This window comes from Erythrolamprus reginae, chromosome 2 (assembly GCF_031021105.1).
Source record: "Erythrolamprus reginae isolate rEryReg1 chromosome 2, rEryReg1.hap1, whole genome shotgun sequence".
Taxonomy (NCBI): Eukaryota; Metazoa; Chordata; class Lepidosauria; order Squamata; family Dipsadidae; genus Erythrolamprus; species Erythrolamprus reginae.
The window spans coordinates 194,633,412-194,652,019 of record NC_091951.1 but is presented as its reverse complement, the minus strand read 5'-3'; the positions used below and the strand labels follow the sequence as shown (position 1 = coordinate 194,652,019).

General features: G+C 42.1%; 1 protein-coding gene across 1 annotated transcript in view; it reads right to left on the bottom strand.

Annotated features, from left to right (window-relative positions):
- PDE1B (phosphodiesterase 1B) overlaps positions 1 to 17,876 on the bottom strand; it is a 230,555-nt gene extending 212,679 nt beyond the window's left edge. The window contains exon 1 of the mRNA XM_070741008.1: positions 17,805 to 17,876. The gene's annotated coding sequence lies outside the window, so the exon portion shown is untranslated. The remainder of the gene's footprint in view (positions 1 to 17,804) is intronic.
- Between the last annotated feature and the right edge of the window lie 732 nt (positions 17,877 to 18,608).

Genomic DNA, 18,608 nt, shown 5'->3' with positions numbered 1-18,608 from the left:
ACCCCAAGGTTGAGAACCACTGGTCTATGGAGATTCTCAGTCATCCAGATCCTGGTTGTCCCAAAGGTGTTTTTTCAAGAGGCAACTGGAATTTCTTGTTTTTCCTTGAAGACATTTCGCTTCTTGGATGAGAAGTGAAACATAGTCAAAGAAAAATGTCTTCAAAGGAAAACAAAGTCCAGTTCCCTCTTGAAAAAGCATCTTTGGGATACCAAAGAAACTGCAGATTAATACAATGATAAAAACAGAACTATTTTTATTGGGTTTGATGGACAGTGAAATTGAAAAGAAATGTGGGTAATTAATATTGTACGTAATAACTGCAGCAAGATTATTTTATGTTGAAAAATGGAAGAATAATGAAGTACCTGCAGTAATAGACTGTATGATAAAATTAATGAAACTTGTGGAAATGGCAAGGCTGACCAATTTGGTCAGAGAAAAAAAAATGACAAAATCTTTTTAGAAGACTGGAAGACTTTTATGGACTTTTTGTTAAAAGAAGAGAAGACTTGAGTTGATTTATGGATTTGGCATTTTATATGGGTCAAAGAGGAAAAGAAAAGATGGAAATTACTCAATAAAAAGGAAATACATCATTTTATATTTTCTTTTCTTTTTCTTATTGGTATTGGTTTCTCTTTCATAATCTTCATTTAATTTTGTGTACTTTTATTGTATTGATAAATTCTAATTTTTTAAAAAATTAAAACGCATTCAAAAAGTCTAGAACTGTCAGCTCTTTTGAAATGGAAGCAAAAGAAAATTACTAGAACTTTTTCTTGATAAAGGGTATAATAGCAGATTCTTACACTTCTGAGAGTTTCCTTCCCACTTTTACATGCAACAGAATCAAGGATGGCCACTATTGAGTTTCTTCCTCACATCTCTGGTCTTTCAGGAATAAACTTATGTTTCCATAACTGTTGATGCATATTTTATCCAAAGCAATCACCATGTTCCTCTATAGTCCCAGTGTGCTCCTCATAAAAGGAGCCATATCCTTTTTCAGGCTTCTCTCGTTCCTGAAAAAATATATGGCTTTAATAGTTGTGCTAATGAGTTGGCTTCTTAAAGCAGAGGTGTTTTTCCCCCCCTTCAGAATTATGTGCAGCATGTGTGTCAAAATTTGCAAGTAATGGGCAGTGCATCACCATCCAAACTCTACCTCATTTTTAAGCATATTTACAAAAGGAACAATTCTTGGATCAAATTCTTGTGCTACATCTTGCAGACTTTGGCTATGTGCCCCTTATGCAGAAGCCACCAAGGAGATGAGTATTTTTACAACAGAGAGTTCAAAGTCTGAAACAATTTTTCCAAACCATTTCTGAACCAGGCATTCCCAACCAAAAGATTCCAGGAACAGAACAGAATAACAGAGTTGGAGGAGTCCTCCACCCCCCACCCCCCCACAGACCCACACACACTGAAGCAGGAGAGCCTATTTCAGGGGTGTCAAACACGATTTCATTGAGGGATGCATCAGGGTTCTGTAGTGGCCTGAGAGGTCTGCCAGTGAAAACCGGCTCTCAAACTCTGTTTTTGGCTACAATGGCCTCCTGCAACCATCTGCCAGCAAAAATGGAGCTCTGAAGGGCCTCTGCAATCTCCCAAGCTCTGTTTTCACTGGTGGAGGCAGCATGGGCTGCTCCTTTGCTGAACCAAGGAGGGCTGTAGGGGCTGGATGCTGCCCATTGGCCTTGAGTTTGACACACCTGCCTTATACCATATCAGACAAGTTGCTGTCCAGGCTATTCTTAAAGACTCCAGTGATGAAGCATCAACAACGTCTGAATGCAAGCCATTCCACTAGTTCAGTGATGGTGAACCTTTTTTTCCTAGGGTGCCAAAAGAGTGTGCGCGTGCACTATCACGCATGCATGAGTGCTCACATCCATAATGCAATGCACAGGGAGGGAAAAAACACCCCACGAAGGCCCTGCTGAAGCTGGAAACTGCCTGTTTCCCAACCTTTGGTGGGCCCAGTACGCTCAAGTTTTACCATCCCCAGGCTCTAAAGGCTACCCTGGAACCAGGGGAGGGTAAAAATGCCCTCCCCCATCCCTACGGAGGCTCCATGGAAACCAAAAATGCCCCCCTCCCCAGAGCCTCTGTGCAAGCCAAAAATCAGCTGGCCAGCACACACATGCATGTTGGAGCTGAGCTAGGACAATGACTCATGTGCCAGCAGATATGGCTCCGCATGCCACCTGTGACACCCGTGCCCTAGGTTCACCTTCATTGCACTAGTTCATTGTTCTCACTACAGATAGTAGTGACGGTTCAAAGTACAAAGGCACTGAAAAAGTGACTTAGGACCATTTTGTATACTTATGACCTTGCAACATCCCTATGGCCATGTGATTTATATTTGGATACTTGACAATTGATTCATATTCATGACAGTTGCAGTATAATGGGGCCATGTGACTGTCTTTTGTGACCTTCTGACAAGTCAATGGAAAAGCCAGATTCGGATAATAACCGTGTTACTAATTTAATAACTGCAGTGATTCACTTAACAAATGTAGCAAGGAAAGTCATAAATTGGGACAAAACTCATTTAACAAATTTCTCACTTATCAACATAAATTCTAAGTTCAGTCGTGATTATAAGTTGAAGACTACCTGTATTAGGAATTTATTCCCTTGTTTCTTGGTTGTTTCTCACCAGTGGTGGGATTCAGCTTTTTTGGGCCGGTTAAGGCAGACCGGTAGTTAAATTGCTGGCTGGCCACACCCCTCCCTGCCCCGCCCCACATGCTCCATGTTTTTTTTTTTAATAAGTTTTTTTATTAAATTTTATCACAACAAACAAACAAAAAACTTAAAGAAAAAGTGCCCAACACCAATAACCCCTCCACCATTTAGGGGGTTCAGTTATTTACAATAATTTTCAATTTCTTCCTTGGCTCCGGTTTACATTTCTTTACATACAAAGAGTGATTGGAGTTTATTTTTCACATTGTCGTCATATATTCTACGTAAAATATAATTTTCACCTTATTCCATCGTGCCATCAACTTCTCCAATTTATTTTCATCACAGTTAATTAATCTTGATTCCGTAATTTCAAAGTGAATGTGGTCCACCATGTACCGGTACCAATTTTGGATTGTCCATTTATTGCTGTCCTTCCACCCTAATACCACTACTGCTTGTGCACTTTCCAAGGCTGCTGTTTTGATTTCTCTAAATTCTCGTGATTCCCCATATTTAACTAGTTGCTAATTCTTTTGGGATTATCCAATTAATGTTTAGCATATTGTTAATTTCATTCTGTACTTCCTTCCAAAATTTTTGAACTTCAGCACATTCCCAGAGCATATGCATAAAAACTCCTTTTATTTGGCAGCCATGCCAACAGTTTCCTTTTCCTTTCCTCTGGAAGTGTGCTAGTTTTACTGGCGTGAAGTACCATTTGTGTAAAATTTTCCTTCTCATTTCTCTAATTCTTGTGTTCTTTATCTTATATATATTTTCTGCTACTTCTTCCATCTCGTTTTCATTGATCTGTAATTCGTTTTGCCAGTATCTTGTTAGGCCTTTAATCACTTCCTCTTCCACTTGTAATAACATACTATAAATCTTACTAGCCTGTCCTTTTGAATCATTACTCTTTTCTTTCAGTATTTTCTCTAGACAGTTTTCTTCTCTTAAAAAGGCCTCTTTAATCTCCGTTTTATTCAAATATTTGCATATTGCATTAATCTGCAACCATTTTTGTTGGCCCAACCACCATTCGAGGCGAGTTCTGTTAACTCTTCCATCTGTTTCATATAATTGTTCTATTCTCATTATGCCTTTATCTAACTCTGTCTAGATTAACGTCATTATTTATGTTCAAAACATGCAACGTTGATAATTTTGAGTTCCTATTTGCTAATTTCCCTTGCCATTTTGACCAAATATCTACAGCTGCTTTCAAAGGATCGGCTAATCTATTGATTTCTATTGTACTCAATCTTTTAAATAAAATCTCTTTGTTTTTAACATTATTCCTGGAGGCGTCTGTAATATGGTAAATGATTTAGCTTTACTAGATAAATGGTCAAAGCAATGGAAACTGCAGTTTAATGTTTCCAAATGTAAAATAATGCACTTGGGGAAAAGGAATCCTCAATCTGAGTATTGTATTGGCAGTTCTGTGTTAGCAAATACTTCAAAAGAAAAGGAATTAGGGGTAGTGATTTCTGACAGTCTCAAAATGGGTGAACAGTGCAGTCAGGCGGTAGGGAAAGCAAGTAGGATGCTTGGCTGCATAGCTAGAGGTATAACAAGCAGGAAGAGGGAGATTATGATCCCGCTATATAGAATGCTGGTGAGACCACATTTGGAATACTGTGTTCAGTTCTGGAGACCTCACCTACAAAAAGATATTGACAAAATTGAACGGGTCCAAAGACGGGCTACAAGAATGGTGGAAGGCCTTAAGCATAAAACATATCAGGAAAGACTTAATGAACTCAATCTGTATAGTCTGGAGGACAGAAGGAAAAGGGGGGACATGATCGAAACATTTAAATATATTAAAGGGTTAAATAGGGTCCAGGAGGAAAGTGTTTTTAATAGGAAAGTATACACAAGAACAAGGGGACACAATCTGAAGTTAGTTGGGGGAAAGATCAAGAGCAACATGAGAAAATATTATTTTACTGAAAGAGTAGTAGATCCTTGGAACAAACTTCCAGCAGACGTGGTAGATAAATCCACAGTAACTGAATTTAAACATGCCTGGGATAAACATATATCCATCCTAAGATAAAATACAGAAAATAGTATAAGGGCAGACTCGATGGGCCATGAGGTCTTTTTCTGCCGTCAGACTTCTATGTTTCTATGTTTCTAACATTGTTAATCTCCTTTTCAAGTTTCACCCACTTCTTTTCTGTCAGTAATTGTAATTCCATTAATCTTTCTATTTGAAATGCCTTTCTGTATAATTCTAAATTTGGGTACCCCCATCCTCCATCTTTTTCTCTGGCAATCAGCCATCGTTTCCTTATTCTAGGTTTTTTATTTCCTTCAATCCAATAGTTCATTTTAATGTCCCATTCCCTTAGTTTTACTCCTGGGAAGGTACCTGGTAAAACTTGGAATAAATACATCATTTTCGGAATAATCATCATTTTAAGAGCTCTTATTTTGGCCATTTTTCTCAAACTTTTTATCTTTCCACTTTTTAATTTGCTTTTGCATTTTTTTCCATATTAAATTATAATTTGCCTCAGCAATTTTGTTTGGGTTTTTAAATAACCAAATTCCTAAATATTTCATTTTTTTACATCCTAATTTCAATCCTGAGTTTTTTCGTATCTCAGTTTGCTCTTTGGGACCTGTATTCAAACAGAATATTTCTGATTTCTCAATATTAATTGAGAGACCTGATTGGTCTTTAAATTCCTGAAGTACCACCATTAATTTCCGCATCATTTCAATGGGGGTTTCAGACAGTATTATGGCATCGTCTGCAAAGAGATTTAATTTCAATTCAAGTTTCCCAATTCGGTAACCCTTCCAATCCTTATCATCTCTAATTTTATTTGTTAGAACCTCAATTGCCATTGCAAACAAGATGGGGGAAAGTGGACACCCCTGCTTAGTTCCATTTTGGATATTAATTTTCTCTGTTTCCATTTACCCTAATACTGTATAGGCCATATTATCCTTATAAATTTCTTTTATAATTTGACAGAAATTTTCTCCCATGTTTAATTCCTTACAAAGTTGAAACAGGTAATTATAATTAACCACATGCCCCATGTTGACTCTCCGCACGCAACCCATTTTCACTTCCAGGAGACTGCAGGGAGGCCTACTAGGCCCAAACTGAGGCATGGGCAGTGATGGCCTGCTACTGCAATGGTAAAGTGCTACGCTCCGGTAGCAATTTTCAGGATGCATGTGCAGCTGCACGCGTGTGCCCCCATGCGAGATTTGGCTTCTGTGTATGCGCAGCAAGCGAAATCTCATGTGAAGATGCTCAGACGAGCAAGATTTCAGCTATTTTTGCCAATTTTTTGCTTCTGCACATGCACGGCAGCAAAAATATTGGCGAAAATCAGTGAAATCTCACTTGGGCAAGCAGATTTTGCTTATTTTGCTCAAAAGAAGAAAAAGCTGAGGTGGCGCAGCAGGTAGAGTGCAGTACTGCAGGCCACTAAAGCTGACGGCAGGTCAGTGGTTCAAATCTCACCACCGGCTCAAGGTTGACTCAGCCTTCCATCCTTCCGAGGAGGACCCGGATTGTGGGGGCAATAGGCTGGCTCTGTTAAAAAGTGCTATTGCTAACATGTTGTAAGCTGCCCTGAGTCTAAGGAGAAGGGCAGCATTACAAATCAATCAAATGAATGAATGAATGAATGAATGAATGAATGAATGAATGAATGAATGAATGAATGAATTGTGGCACGAGACTGCATTATAGCATGTGATGGGAATCTGTGCGCCTCCAGATTTGACTTGGAAATACAGTACCCAATAACTCTGCCAAGCATGGTGAATAGGAAGAAAAGCTGGGGACTATAGTTCAGCATTTACTAGGGATCCACAGCTTCCTCACAGTTGCAGAGTCTCGGTTTGTCTTTTATGTATGCATTATTACAGGATATGTCCATCAACCAGAATTTAGTGCATCGTTTGTTTCATTAACCCAACTGAAATAAGATGTTGCAAGCAAACTCCAGACAAACTGAATAATTTGCTCCCTAACTCCTATTCCTTCTGTACAATTCGACACTGGGAATTTATTTTTTTCTTTCAGTCTGCAAGAAAAGCATTATCACTGAGAATTTCACCTGGAGACCTTCAGGAGTTGGACGTCATATAAATTAGATTTTTTTTTAAAAAAAAAAGAATTCATAAATTTGTATAGTCATGTTTACCTCCAATGCTGTGTAAGATTGAAATCTTGCTTTTTTGAAGATTCAAAAATCTTTTTTGAAGATTTTGAACGATGAAGATGTCATGGCTTTCAGGTCCTGGTGCATCCATCCAATTATAGTATCACACTGTGAACAATAAAGACACCAAAAAAAGATACAGCTAACACTACAGGGACCCACTTTTAGCTAAATATAGGAAGCCCAGGATAAGTATCCAGAACTGCTAAAAAAAGTGTGTTCAAGTCATAACCCCATCAGGTCGTGTTCAACGTTTCTAATGAGAATTGTTCTGTCACTCAATAAGCAATGCTTGGGCCAGGATGAAGCAAAACGCAAAACTTTGTTTTTGACATAAATAATTGTAAATCGATCACAATGTCTGATTTTTAAACATGGCCCTAAGCCTAAACCAATCAAATGAGAATAATCCAAAGATCATCTGGCTCTAGAACAAATTCTTGGCTCAATATAGATTGATGGATTGGCAAGGAGTGAGAAAATCTGTACATATACTATATGCCTTTGTTTATTAAGTGAAGAAATAAAACCAGCTATTTATTTATTTAATCAGGAGAGAAATGTGGCATGTCCTTCCATTTTCAGAAATACAGTACAGTTATGTATATCCAGTCCTCCTTAGTGAAGGTTATTTTAAACTGAACCTTCCCAAGGCTTGCTGGGGAGAAAAAATAAACTGGTAATTGTTCCTCACCCTGTTTTGTTTTGTTTTGTCTTGTTTAAACATAAAAACATAGAAGATTGACGGCAGAAAAAGACCTCGTGGTCCATCTAGTCTGCCCTTATATTATTTCCTGCATTTTATCTTAGTATGGATATATGTTTATCCCAGGCATGTTTCAATTCAGTTACTATGGATTTACCAACCACGTCTGCTGGAAGTTTGTTCCAAGCATCTACTACTCTGTCAGTAAAATAATATTTTCTCACGTTGCTTCTGAACTTTCCCCTAACTAACCTCAGATTGTGCCCCCTTGTTCTTGTGTTATCCTTTCCTCCTGAGCCTTATTTAACCCTTTAACATGTTTAAATGTTTCGATCATGTCCCCCCTTTCCCTTCTGTCCTCTAGACCAGTGTTTTTCAATCGGTGTGCCGCGGCACACTGGTGTGCCGCGAGACATGATCAGGTGTGCCGTGAAGCTCAGCTTCTGAGACCAGAAGCTGAGCTTTATTCTTCGCGCCCAGCTGGAGCTTCCCAGTGGAGGCGGCAACAAGTGTCCTTTCAGGCCCGGCGGGAGGGCAATGGCAGCAGGAACGGGAGGCTGCCGGCTGCAGCGGCCCCGGGCAGTTGCTGGGGGATGGCAGCGGCGAGCAAGAACTCCAGGGCAGAGCCACCGGCAGCACCCCGCCCAGCTGGAGCTTTCCTGGTGGGGGTGGCAACAATTGTCCTTTGGGGCCCGGCGGGAGGGCAATGGCAGCGGAAACAGGAGGCTGCCGGCTGCAGCGGCCCCGGGCACCGTTCCCTGTAGGCTGCACATGCCTGCACCAGCGCACCCCAAAATGCCCCCCATGCACCCTTTTCCAGGGGCGCGCAGGGAACCGCGGCCACCCACCCGCCTGCCCGATTTCCCTCCGCGCGGCTGGGGACGCGGATCCACCGCCCTCGCCAGCCCGATCTCCCTCCACCCGGCTGGGTAGGTGGATTCGCCGCCCCCACCTGCCCGATTTCCCTCCAGTGGCTGGGGATGTGGATCCACCGCCTTCGCCAGCCTGATTTCCCTCCGCCCGGCTGGGGAGGTGGATTCGCCGCCCCAATTTCCCTCCGGTGGCTGGGGACGCAGATCCACCGCCTTCGCCAACCCAATTTTCCTCCGCCCGGCTGGGGAGGTGGATTCACTGCCCCCGCCAGCCCGATTTCCCTCCAATGGCTGGGGACGCAGATCTACCGCCCTCGCCAGCCTGATCTCCCTCCGTGTGGGGGGGGGGGCGACAAACCGACGACCGGGGGCTGTCCGTCCGTGTTGGGTGGTGCAGGGCAGGCACAGGCAGCCCCAGGGGAGAACAAGGGAGAGAGAGAAAGGAAAGAGAGAGAAAGGGAGGGAGAGAAAATTGAATGAAGGAGGGAGAGAAAGAAAGAGTAAGAGGTAGAAAGGATAGAGAAAAAGGAAGAGAAAGGGAGGGGGAGAAAGGAAAGAGGGAGGAAGGGGGGAGAGAAAGAAGATATGAAGGAGGGAGAAAAAGAAAGAGAGATAGAAAGGAAAGAGGGAGAGAAAGGAATGAGAGAGAAAGGGAGGGAGAGAAAGGGAATGAAAGAGGGAGAATGGGTGAGAGATAGAAAGGATAGACAGAAAGGGAGAGAAAGGAAAGAGAGAAAGGGAGGGAGAGGAAGGAAAGAGAGATGAGAGAGGAAGGAGGAGACAGAAAGAGAGGGAGGAAGGAAGAGAGAAAGAAAGAGGGATGGAGAGAGAAAGGAAGGAAGAGAGAGAAAGAGGGAGGGAGAGAGAAATAGAGCGAAAGGGAGGAAGAGAGATTTTTTTGTCCAAACTTTTTTTAGCCCCCCCCCCCAATGTTCCCCAGGATTTTGAAAATATGAAAAATGTGCCGCGGCTCCAAAAAGGTTGGGAAACACTGCTCTAGACCAGTGTTTTTCAACCAGTGTGCCGGGGCACACTAGTGTGCCGCGAGACATGGTCAGGTGTGCCGCGAAGCTCAGAGAGAAAGAAAGCAAGAGAGAGAGAAAGCAAGAGAGAAAGAAAGCAAGAGAGAGAGAAAGCAAGAGAGAAAGAAAGAAAGGGAGAGAGAGAAAGAAAGCAAGAGAGAGAGAAAACAAGAGAAAGAAAGAGAGAGAGAAAGAGAGAGAGAGCAAGAGAGAGAAAGAAAGCAAGAGAGAGAGAGAAAGAGAGGGAGGGAAGGAGAGAGAGAGAAAGACAGAGGGAGGTAGGGAGGGAGAGAGAAAGAGAGCAAAAAAGAGAGGAAGGAAGGAAGAGAAAGAAAGAGGGATGGAGAGAGAGAGAAAGAGGAAGGAAGGGAGAGAAAGAAAGAGGGAGGCAGAAAGAAATAGAGTGAAGGGGAGGAAGAGAGAGAGAGAGAATTTTTTTGTCCAAACTTTTTTAACGCCCCCCCCCCAACTCAATGTGCCCCAGGGTTTCGTAAATGTAAATAATGTGCCACAGCTCAAAAAAGGTTGAAAATCACTGCTCTAGACTATACAGATTGAGTTCATTAAGTCTTTCCTTTCCTTTTGTTTTTTTAAGTGAAATTCTTCAGCCAAACCCACAAATCTCTTAGCCGATGAAAAAAACAAAAGAGAAATGGGTATCTTGTATTAGCAGAACTGGAAATAATCTGTTCCACACAGTACAAAGTATTAGTAGAAACCAGACCAGGAAGAAAAATACAGAGACTGGACTCTGGAAGAGAGAATGTAAGATAGAAAATCAGGAACTTGCTTGTCTATTTATGAATCTGTCCTGGCTAATGGTGAAAATATAAAACAACCAGGGGAAATTAAAAGAGAGAGAGAGAGAAGCCTCTTGGAAAGGCAGGCACCACTGAATTGTTGCCTAAGGCACAGATTCTAATTTTGCAATATATCCTGGTAAAATGTAAATATAGGGCTTGCAGAACTCCTTTGCTTTCAAGAGATGCATGAGGCAGCAATTTAACCTATAGCATTTCCCCACTTGTGCTGCTGCTCTGTGCCAGAAGCTTACAGATTTCAGTAAGCTGGGTAGCTCTTAAAAGGCTGGAGGAGAGTAGGGCTCTTTTTGTCCATCCATGCATGTTTTTCCCCATTGGTGGAATGTTGTTTTCAATCAAGGGGAAAGTCAGCTAGACTTTTCATTTCTAAATGAAAGACCCAGTGAAATGACTGGACTGGACCCAGTGTATCACTAACAAGGTAAGGGCCAACCTGGAGCCTTAGGTTGCAAAACATTGAAACCCATTTAACAATATAATGTGTGCATATAGAGAATGGAATGGAATGGAATGGAATAATAGAATAGAATAGAAAACAGGATGTCCAGAGGGAAAGCATTTTGAAATTCCCTGACATTTCCCTGTAACTTGCCATCTAGTTAAGGCACGGTCGTAGATGACATCATTAGATTAGATTAGATTAGATTTATTGGATTTATATGCCGCCCCTCTCCGCAAACTCGGGGCGGCTCACAACAACAATAAAACAGTACATAATAACAAATCCAATGCCCACCAATCTAATTACAGTTTAAAATTAATAAATTTATAAAACAATCCCAATGTATATAAAAACAGACACACAGTCAATCAATCAATGGCAAAACAACATGGGCAAGGGGGAGATGTTTAGTTCCCCCATGCCTGACGGCAGAGGTGGGTCTTAAGGAGTTTACGAAAGGCAGGGAGGGTGGGGGCAATCCTAATCTCAGGGGGGAGCTGGTTCCAGAGGGTCGGGGCCCCCACAGAGAAGGCTCTTCCCCTGGGTCCCGCCAGACGGCATTGTTTGGTCGACGGGACCCGGAGAAGGCCGACTCTGTGGGACCTAACCGGTCGCTGGGATTCGTGCGGCAGGAGGCGGTCCCGAAGATATTCTGGTCCGGTGCCATGTAGGGCTTTATAGGTCATAACCAACACTTTGAATTGTGACCGGAAACTGATCGGCAACCAATGCAGACTGCGGAGTGTTGGAGTGATATGGGCATACTTAGAGACGCCCATAATTGCTCTCGCAGCTGCATTCTGCACGATCTGAAGTTTCCGAACACTTTTCAAAGGTAGCCCCATGTAGAGAGCGTTACAGTAGTCGAGCCTCGAGGTGATGAGGGCATGAGTGACTGTGAGCAATGACTCCCGGTCCAAATAGGGCCGCAACTGTCGCACCAGGCGAACCTGGGCAAACGCCCCCCTCGCCACAGCTGAAAGATGTTTCTCTAATGAGAGCTGTGGATTGAGGAGGACGCCCAAGTTGCGGACCCTCTCTGAGAGGGTCAATAATTCCCCCCCCAGGGTAATGGACGGACAGATAGAATTGTCCTTGGGAGGCAAAACCCACAGCCACTCCGTCTTGTCTGGGTTGAGTTTGAGTTTGTTGACACCCATCCAGGCCCCAACAGCCTCCAGGCACCGGCACATCACTTCCACTGCTTCGTTGACTGGACATGGGGTGGAGATGTACAACTGGGTATCATCAGCGTATTGATGATACCTCACCCCATGCCCTTGGATGATCTCACCCAGCGGTTTCATGTAGATATTAAATAGCAGGGGGGAGAGGATCGACCCCTGAGGCACCCCACAAGGGAGAAACCTAGAGGTCGACCTCTGACCCCCCACTAACACCGACTGCGACCGACCAGAGAGGTAGGAGGAGAACCACTGAAGGACAGTGCCTCCCACTCCCAACCCCTCCAGCCGGCGCAGAAGGATACCATGGTCGATGGTATCGAAAGCCGCTGAGAGGTCAAGGAGCACCAGGACAGAGGACAAGCCCCTGTCCCGGGCCCACCAGAGATCATCCATCAACGCGACCAAAGCAGTTTCCGTGCTGTAGCCGGGCCTGAATCCAGACTGCTGGGGACCTATCAAACAGTTAAGCCATGGAGAAATATCAGTAGCTGAGGAAGCAAGTTATTGCCACAGTTATGCTCATTTTTACTTGACTCTGCCAGGCAGCGCGATCTAATTTTTTAATATATGATTTTCCCTGACTTTTAAACATTTTAATACAGTTTGTTTTCCCCCCTGATTTATTCCATTTTTTTCATGAATTCCCTGATAATTCCCTGATATTTCCTGAACCACCGATTTCCCTGATAATTCCCTGATTTCCCTTTTTTCCAGGTTTGCTAGACACCCTGAGAATGGAAGAGAATAGAATTTTACTGGCCAAATGTGATTGGACACACAAAAAATTTGTCTTGGTGCACATGCTCTCAGTGTACATAAAAGAAAAGATAAATTTGTCAAGAATCATAAGGTAAAACATGATAGTCAATTTTGTCTTTTTTAAAGCCTATCATCTCTTATTGGAGTGTAGGAAGTTGGCATGCACCCCTCTCCTAGAAAAATGAAATATCTTAGGAAATATTGAAAAGGAAGAATATGTTTCCCTGGATGAGAAAAAAAAATGTTTTAAAGACAAAGCAGCTTCCTTCAGTTCCCTATCTGTCCCCACCACCACCACTTCAGCTCTAGGGTGATGGGATTGAGACCTTCACCCTTAGGACATGGTAGGATTAGCCCTCTACCCATCTCACCACATGACACCTGGGAAGATTGCATCAGCCAGCAAGGCTCCAGGAAACTTGGACTCAGGACAGCCTACAAAATTGCCCCTGCCCATGGGATTTTGATAGCCAATCAGAGTGCATTTCTTATACAGGGCCAGGAAACTCTGAGGTGGGGCCCAACAGGATATAAAAACCCCAGGGACTCTCTGCAACTCCCTTCTCTCCTACAACATCCTCGAGGTGTGTGATTTCCCCCTTCCCCCCCACCTCAAACCATGTGGTCCTGCTGTCCACCATTAAATCATCTTTCCAAGCAGTCACCATACTTCCAGGGTCTTTGTTCACCACTTGGAACCGAACACAGAAGGATATTCCTTACAACAGGAGAATGCCACTTTCTTGGCGCAACAAAACAACTACATTTCTGAAAGTTACAGATTTCAAATGAGCTGTAGACACCCCCACCTCACCCCCATTTTTCCTTCTTTACAGATATCTTATTCAATCCATTTGGGTCACAAGGCCTTGGAGTGCTTGCACAATACTCCAAGGAGATGCCTAGCACAAACCCAATTATAACTTGCATGCTTACAAGCCTACAAAGCATGGATGCTGATCACTGTGTCCCCCTCTTTATTCCTATAGAAATGTTTTGATAATGTGGAAAGATATTTGCAGCATTGACTGCAAATAAAAGAAAGCAGAGTCCTTGGCTGGCTTTGTTCACAAGGATTCAAGCTGTCAGCAAGCACAGAGGGAGGACATCCTCCGTGAGTTTGTTTCATCTTTTTAATACTTCAAGCCATTAAAAAAAAAGAGGTATTGGGGAGGCTGATGAAGAGATTTGGCCAAACAGGAAGGTGACTGAATATTTAGCAAAGATATAAAATCTATTTCTCCAGCATTCCTCAAAGGAAAACAGGACTGTATATAATTACGGAGAGGGGCGGCATACAAATCCAATAAATAAAATAAATAAATAAATAAAATAAAATAAAATAATTAATATCTATTTTCATTCCAAGAATCACTAAATAATCTTCCCTAACCGTGTATGAGTCTACTCTTCATATACACAGTATATCCTTGGGAAAGATGGAATTTTGATTTCTATCATGGTTATTTTGTACGATGATTGCTAGAAATTAAGAATTGAAAATGTCCTTACGTTAAAAGAGCTCCTTGAACTTGTTACATACAAAACTGCTGCATTGCAACCCAAAAGCCCATTGAGGAACATTAACTAACTAGATCGGTGGCTATTATGGATGGCAGGGGAAATGGTCTACCTTTTAAAGCTATTTGCCTGTCATTTGTATTCATGGACATACTGAGTCAAAAGCCTTCTGTCTGCCACACACATATTTAATTTCCGGATGTCCAAACAGGAGGCCTGAATCCTAACAGCTTGCCCTAACAACTTCCTTTTCTGTGCATCATTGTATTCCTTAGTGGTCTGCTTTTGTGGCCTTCTGGCAATTCACACTTTACTAGCAGAGGGGAATTGTCCATATTTTAAAACCAATAGAAATTCTAATGTAATAAGTACTGCATTATATATTATCACATTTCTCTTCCACCTTTCAGCCATCACAGATAATAAAGCAGCACAGAAAATTCCTTCCTTCCATTAAGATTGTATTCAGTTTTAAGACCTGACAGGGGGGCAGGGGGGGAATAAAAAAAATAAAAACATGAAGTTTCTATATTTAGCTTTTATGTGTTAACTAATTTTCCCATTAATGATAAAGAGAAATTGAATTAGAGCAGGTTTACTTAAAGCAGAAAGTGTTATGTTTGTACTTTTAAATAAAGGTGACCGCTGATTGGCTTAAAATGCGGCCAAGGGAAACCTTGGCGCAAAAGTTTTAAAAAGAGGAGCTCACGGCTTTTTTCCCTGCGCTAGCAAGGTATATAAGGTGCGGCTTTAGCCGGTAGCTCGCAATCACTTCCTACCTGCGAGCTGGTCACTTCAACTGTTCCTGATTGCCAATAAAGAGCTGTTAACCTTCCTCGGCCTCCAGCTTCTGATTTAACAGAAAGTTTCTTGCTATGATTGGAATTGTCCATCAGGAGACAAACACATAAACTCAGAGTCACACTGAAACACATACCGGTACCCTCAATTATTTGGTCTAGTTAAAAAAAAATCTAGGCTCACACGGGTGCTTATATATTTTTTCCTCTGAGAAACTAACAGAAAGGGATTTACCCTGGGGAAATAGATTGGCAATAACTTCTTTTGTCGCCAGTGAAATAAACCCAGAGGCAGGGTTAGGAGAGAACGGTACCTTTATTCAGCTCAGAAAAGGTAAGTGACTTTCAGCTAGTACCGTCTGCGCTACCTGGGAGAAACCGCTCCTTTTATACATTTGCGGTTCCCGCCAAAGCAAGAGCAGCCGCGTCTGAGCCAATCAGGAGCGACTTCCTGATTCTAGCTCAGACAGCGCTTTAACAAGGAACAAACTATTTACAGAGATACAAGGTAGCCATTACAGGATACAACAGTTATAAACAAATGTGGAGCTCAATTTCCAGGATGGCATTATTTTCCTCATGACTACAATCAATGCCCATATATTAATACACTGTATACATATAGACAAAGAGAGAGGAACACACACTCACTGCAAAACCAATAGATTACAATGAAAAATTACTGTGCTGACAGTCCAATTAAGTTTCAAAAGGAATTTAGGTCAAGAAAAACACAACCCACCATATTATTGGTGGGTGGCGGGAGGAGGCAGAGTACTGGCCTTGGGTTGTAGACTAAAAAATTAACAAAGAATAACCACCTCAAGGCAGCTGTATATCATTTCTGCTCTAAACCTGGTGCCATTTGTTCATGTTGCCACCATACAGTTTTCCACATTTTCTTCAAACTTATTTTAACAAGAGCACAAGTTCCCTTAAACTGGAATTTAAATAAAAATCTTAAAGATCGAAAGCTCTGGTCACAAACTGCCAATATAACATGATGCTTGGTTCAGAGACAAATAGAGAAAAGTTAAAGAGCAAAGAAAGGGAGAGATTAATGAAGCCTGGAAATACATTTAAAATGGCTCCTTAAATCTAGTCCTGAATGTTTGAATCATTGAGAGATTGGGCCACAATCCAATAAAGGCTTACATTTTCCTGATTTCAACCTAGAATTAGGGACATGTTACTAGCGGCTAGTTTCTGGCCCGTTTTCTATCTGCTGTCTCCCGAAGAAACACCCCAATTCTCTGTTTATTGATGTTTATTTCTGTGAATCAAGGAAAGGTTGCATTAGAGTTGACTCCTGAGAAAACCTTATTCCTTTCTTCTTCTCTGCATTATAACTTGGTTGCTTAATACGCGCTATATAAAAAGAAGTCTGACAATTAATTTAACTTCCTCACAACAAAGCATAATGTCAGGGGGAAAAAATGAAATTGTGTAGGACACAAGCTTTCCTATTCATCCTCCCACCCCACAAAAAGCCATTCCTCATTATAGTAGAGTTCCTCCAGTGTCTCTGTGACTTACTTATTGCTCAGTTTTGTGGGGGTAGAATAATATTTTGGAGAATGTGTGTTGTGTCATCACTGATGGAGGGGAGAGAGATCTGCAAGACTCTACTTAGAAACAATAAATCTGTGGCTAATTTTTATTTCCTTGGTTCTCAACTCCCCAACCATAGTTTATAGGTTTGGGTGTTGTGCAGAATGAACCAATTGCTATCTTATTCAAAAATGTAGTTAAGCCACTGATGACTTGGCTCTGTGTGCAAAACCCAGAGATACAGTAGGAACATCTAGGAATCAATTCATGCTATATTGAGCCAGATCATTCATCCATCCATCCATCCATCCATCCATCCACTCACTCACTCACTCACTCACTCACTCACTCACTCACTCACTCATTCATTCTCTGTCTGTCTGTCTGTCTGTCTGTCTGTCTGTCTGTCTGTCTGTCTGTCTGTCTGTCTGTCTGTCTGTCTTTCTAGCTATCTAGCTATCTAGCTATCTAGCTATCTAGCTAGCTAGCTAGCTGTCTATCTATTGGATTTGTATGCCGCCCCTCTCCAAGGACTCGGGACGGCTCACACCATATCAAAACAAACAATATACTGCACATATCTAAAAATCCAATTACTATAGCTAAAAAACTTTAAAAACTCTAATAACATTTAAAACCATTCATTCCCATTCACACAGCAAGACATACTACACTTGTTGGTCAGCGGGCTAATGGCCCCAAGCCTGGCGGCACAGATAGGTCTTTAAACATTTATGGAAGGCGAGGAGGGTGGGGGTAGTGTGAGTCTCTAGGAGCTTATTCCAGAGGGCCGGGGCCACCACAGAGAAGGCTCTTCCCCTAGGTCCCGCCAAACAACATTGTCTAGTTGTGCATTCACTAAAGATGCAAAACCTATCAAACCTTCCAAAAACCATCACTAAGGGTATCAAAAGGGGTAAAGCCATGAAATAGTGAGGGAAGCAACTACATTGATATTTAAAATCTTTTTTCCTTTGGCTCTGTCTGGGTTTCTTTGGCCTTGGCTTCAACTTAATTTTCAGAGTGCAGCACTTGGCATGCTATAAAACAAAAGGCCATTGTTGACCCTCAAAGATGTGGGCATTGTTGATCAATGGTCCACCTTTAGAAGACGAATTGCTTCCCTGACATAGATAAATATTAGGTTGATGCCACTGTGCTTTGGGTGAAAGGAAAGAAATTGCATGCAAAACATCCAGCATTAATGAAGGCAAGTACATTGCTCACTCTGATGCCGGCCTTCATTCAAAGTGGCTCCAGATCTGTTTGTTCCAGGTAGACACTAACAAGGTGCCTCCTCATTTCCCCCAGCAGGAAAGCAGGAGGAGTGTGGCTGTTTTCCTTCCAGTTGTCTATTGCGAAAGTCTTCTTTGTTGAGTAAATTCTGGGAGGAAAAGGGATGCAAAGTTAATCTAGATAATGACTGTGCTGCTGTACCAGCAGCAGGGTGCATTAGAAGCTTATTATTGCTTAATGCTATGATTGATGAGTATGAAAATAGAGCATTGTATGAATCTAGAATAATAAAGAGTTCCTTCGGTAGTAATTCCTAAGAGGGCATAGCTGTAGGAATGGCTGGGTTAACAAGCTAACAAAGATGGTTGAAGAAGGGAGGGGAAATGACATAATATGTATGGGGAAATCAGCAAAGATTATAGAAACATAGAAACATAGAAGACTGACGGCAGAAAAAGACCCCATGGTCCATCTAGTCTGCCCTTTTACTATTTCCTGTATTTTATCTTACAATGGATATATGTTTATCCCAGGCATGTTTAAATTCGGTTACTGTGGATTTACCAACCACGTCTGCTGGAAGTTTGTTCCAAGGATCTACTACTCCATTGTGCCAAACCATAATTTGCTAACCATGGTTTGATGGAAAAGCCACACCTGGTGAATTCCATAAAACCAGCTTAGATGAAAAACAGGATTTTCAAACCACAATGGCAGGGTTTGTACAACCTGCTAAATCAAAATAATGAGGCTACACAGGGCAGTGTGTAGTTTTGTGAAAGAAGG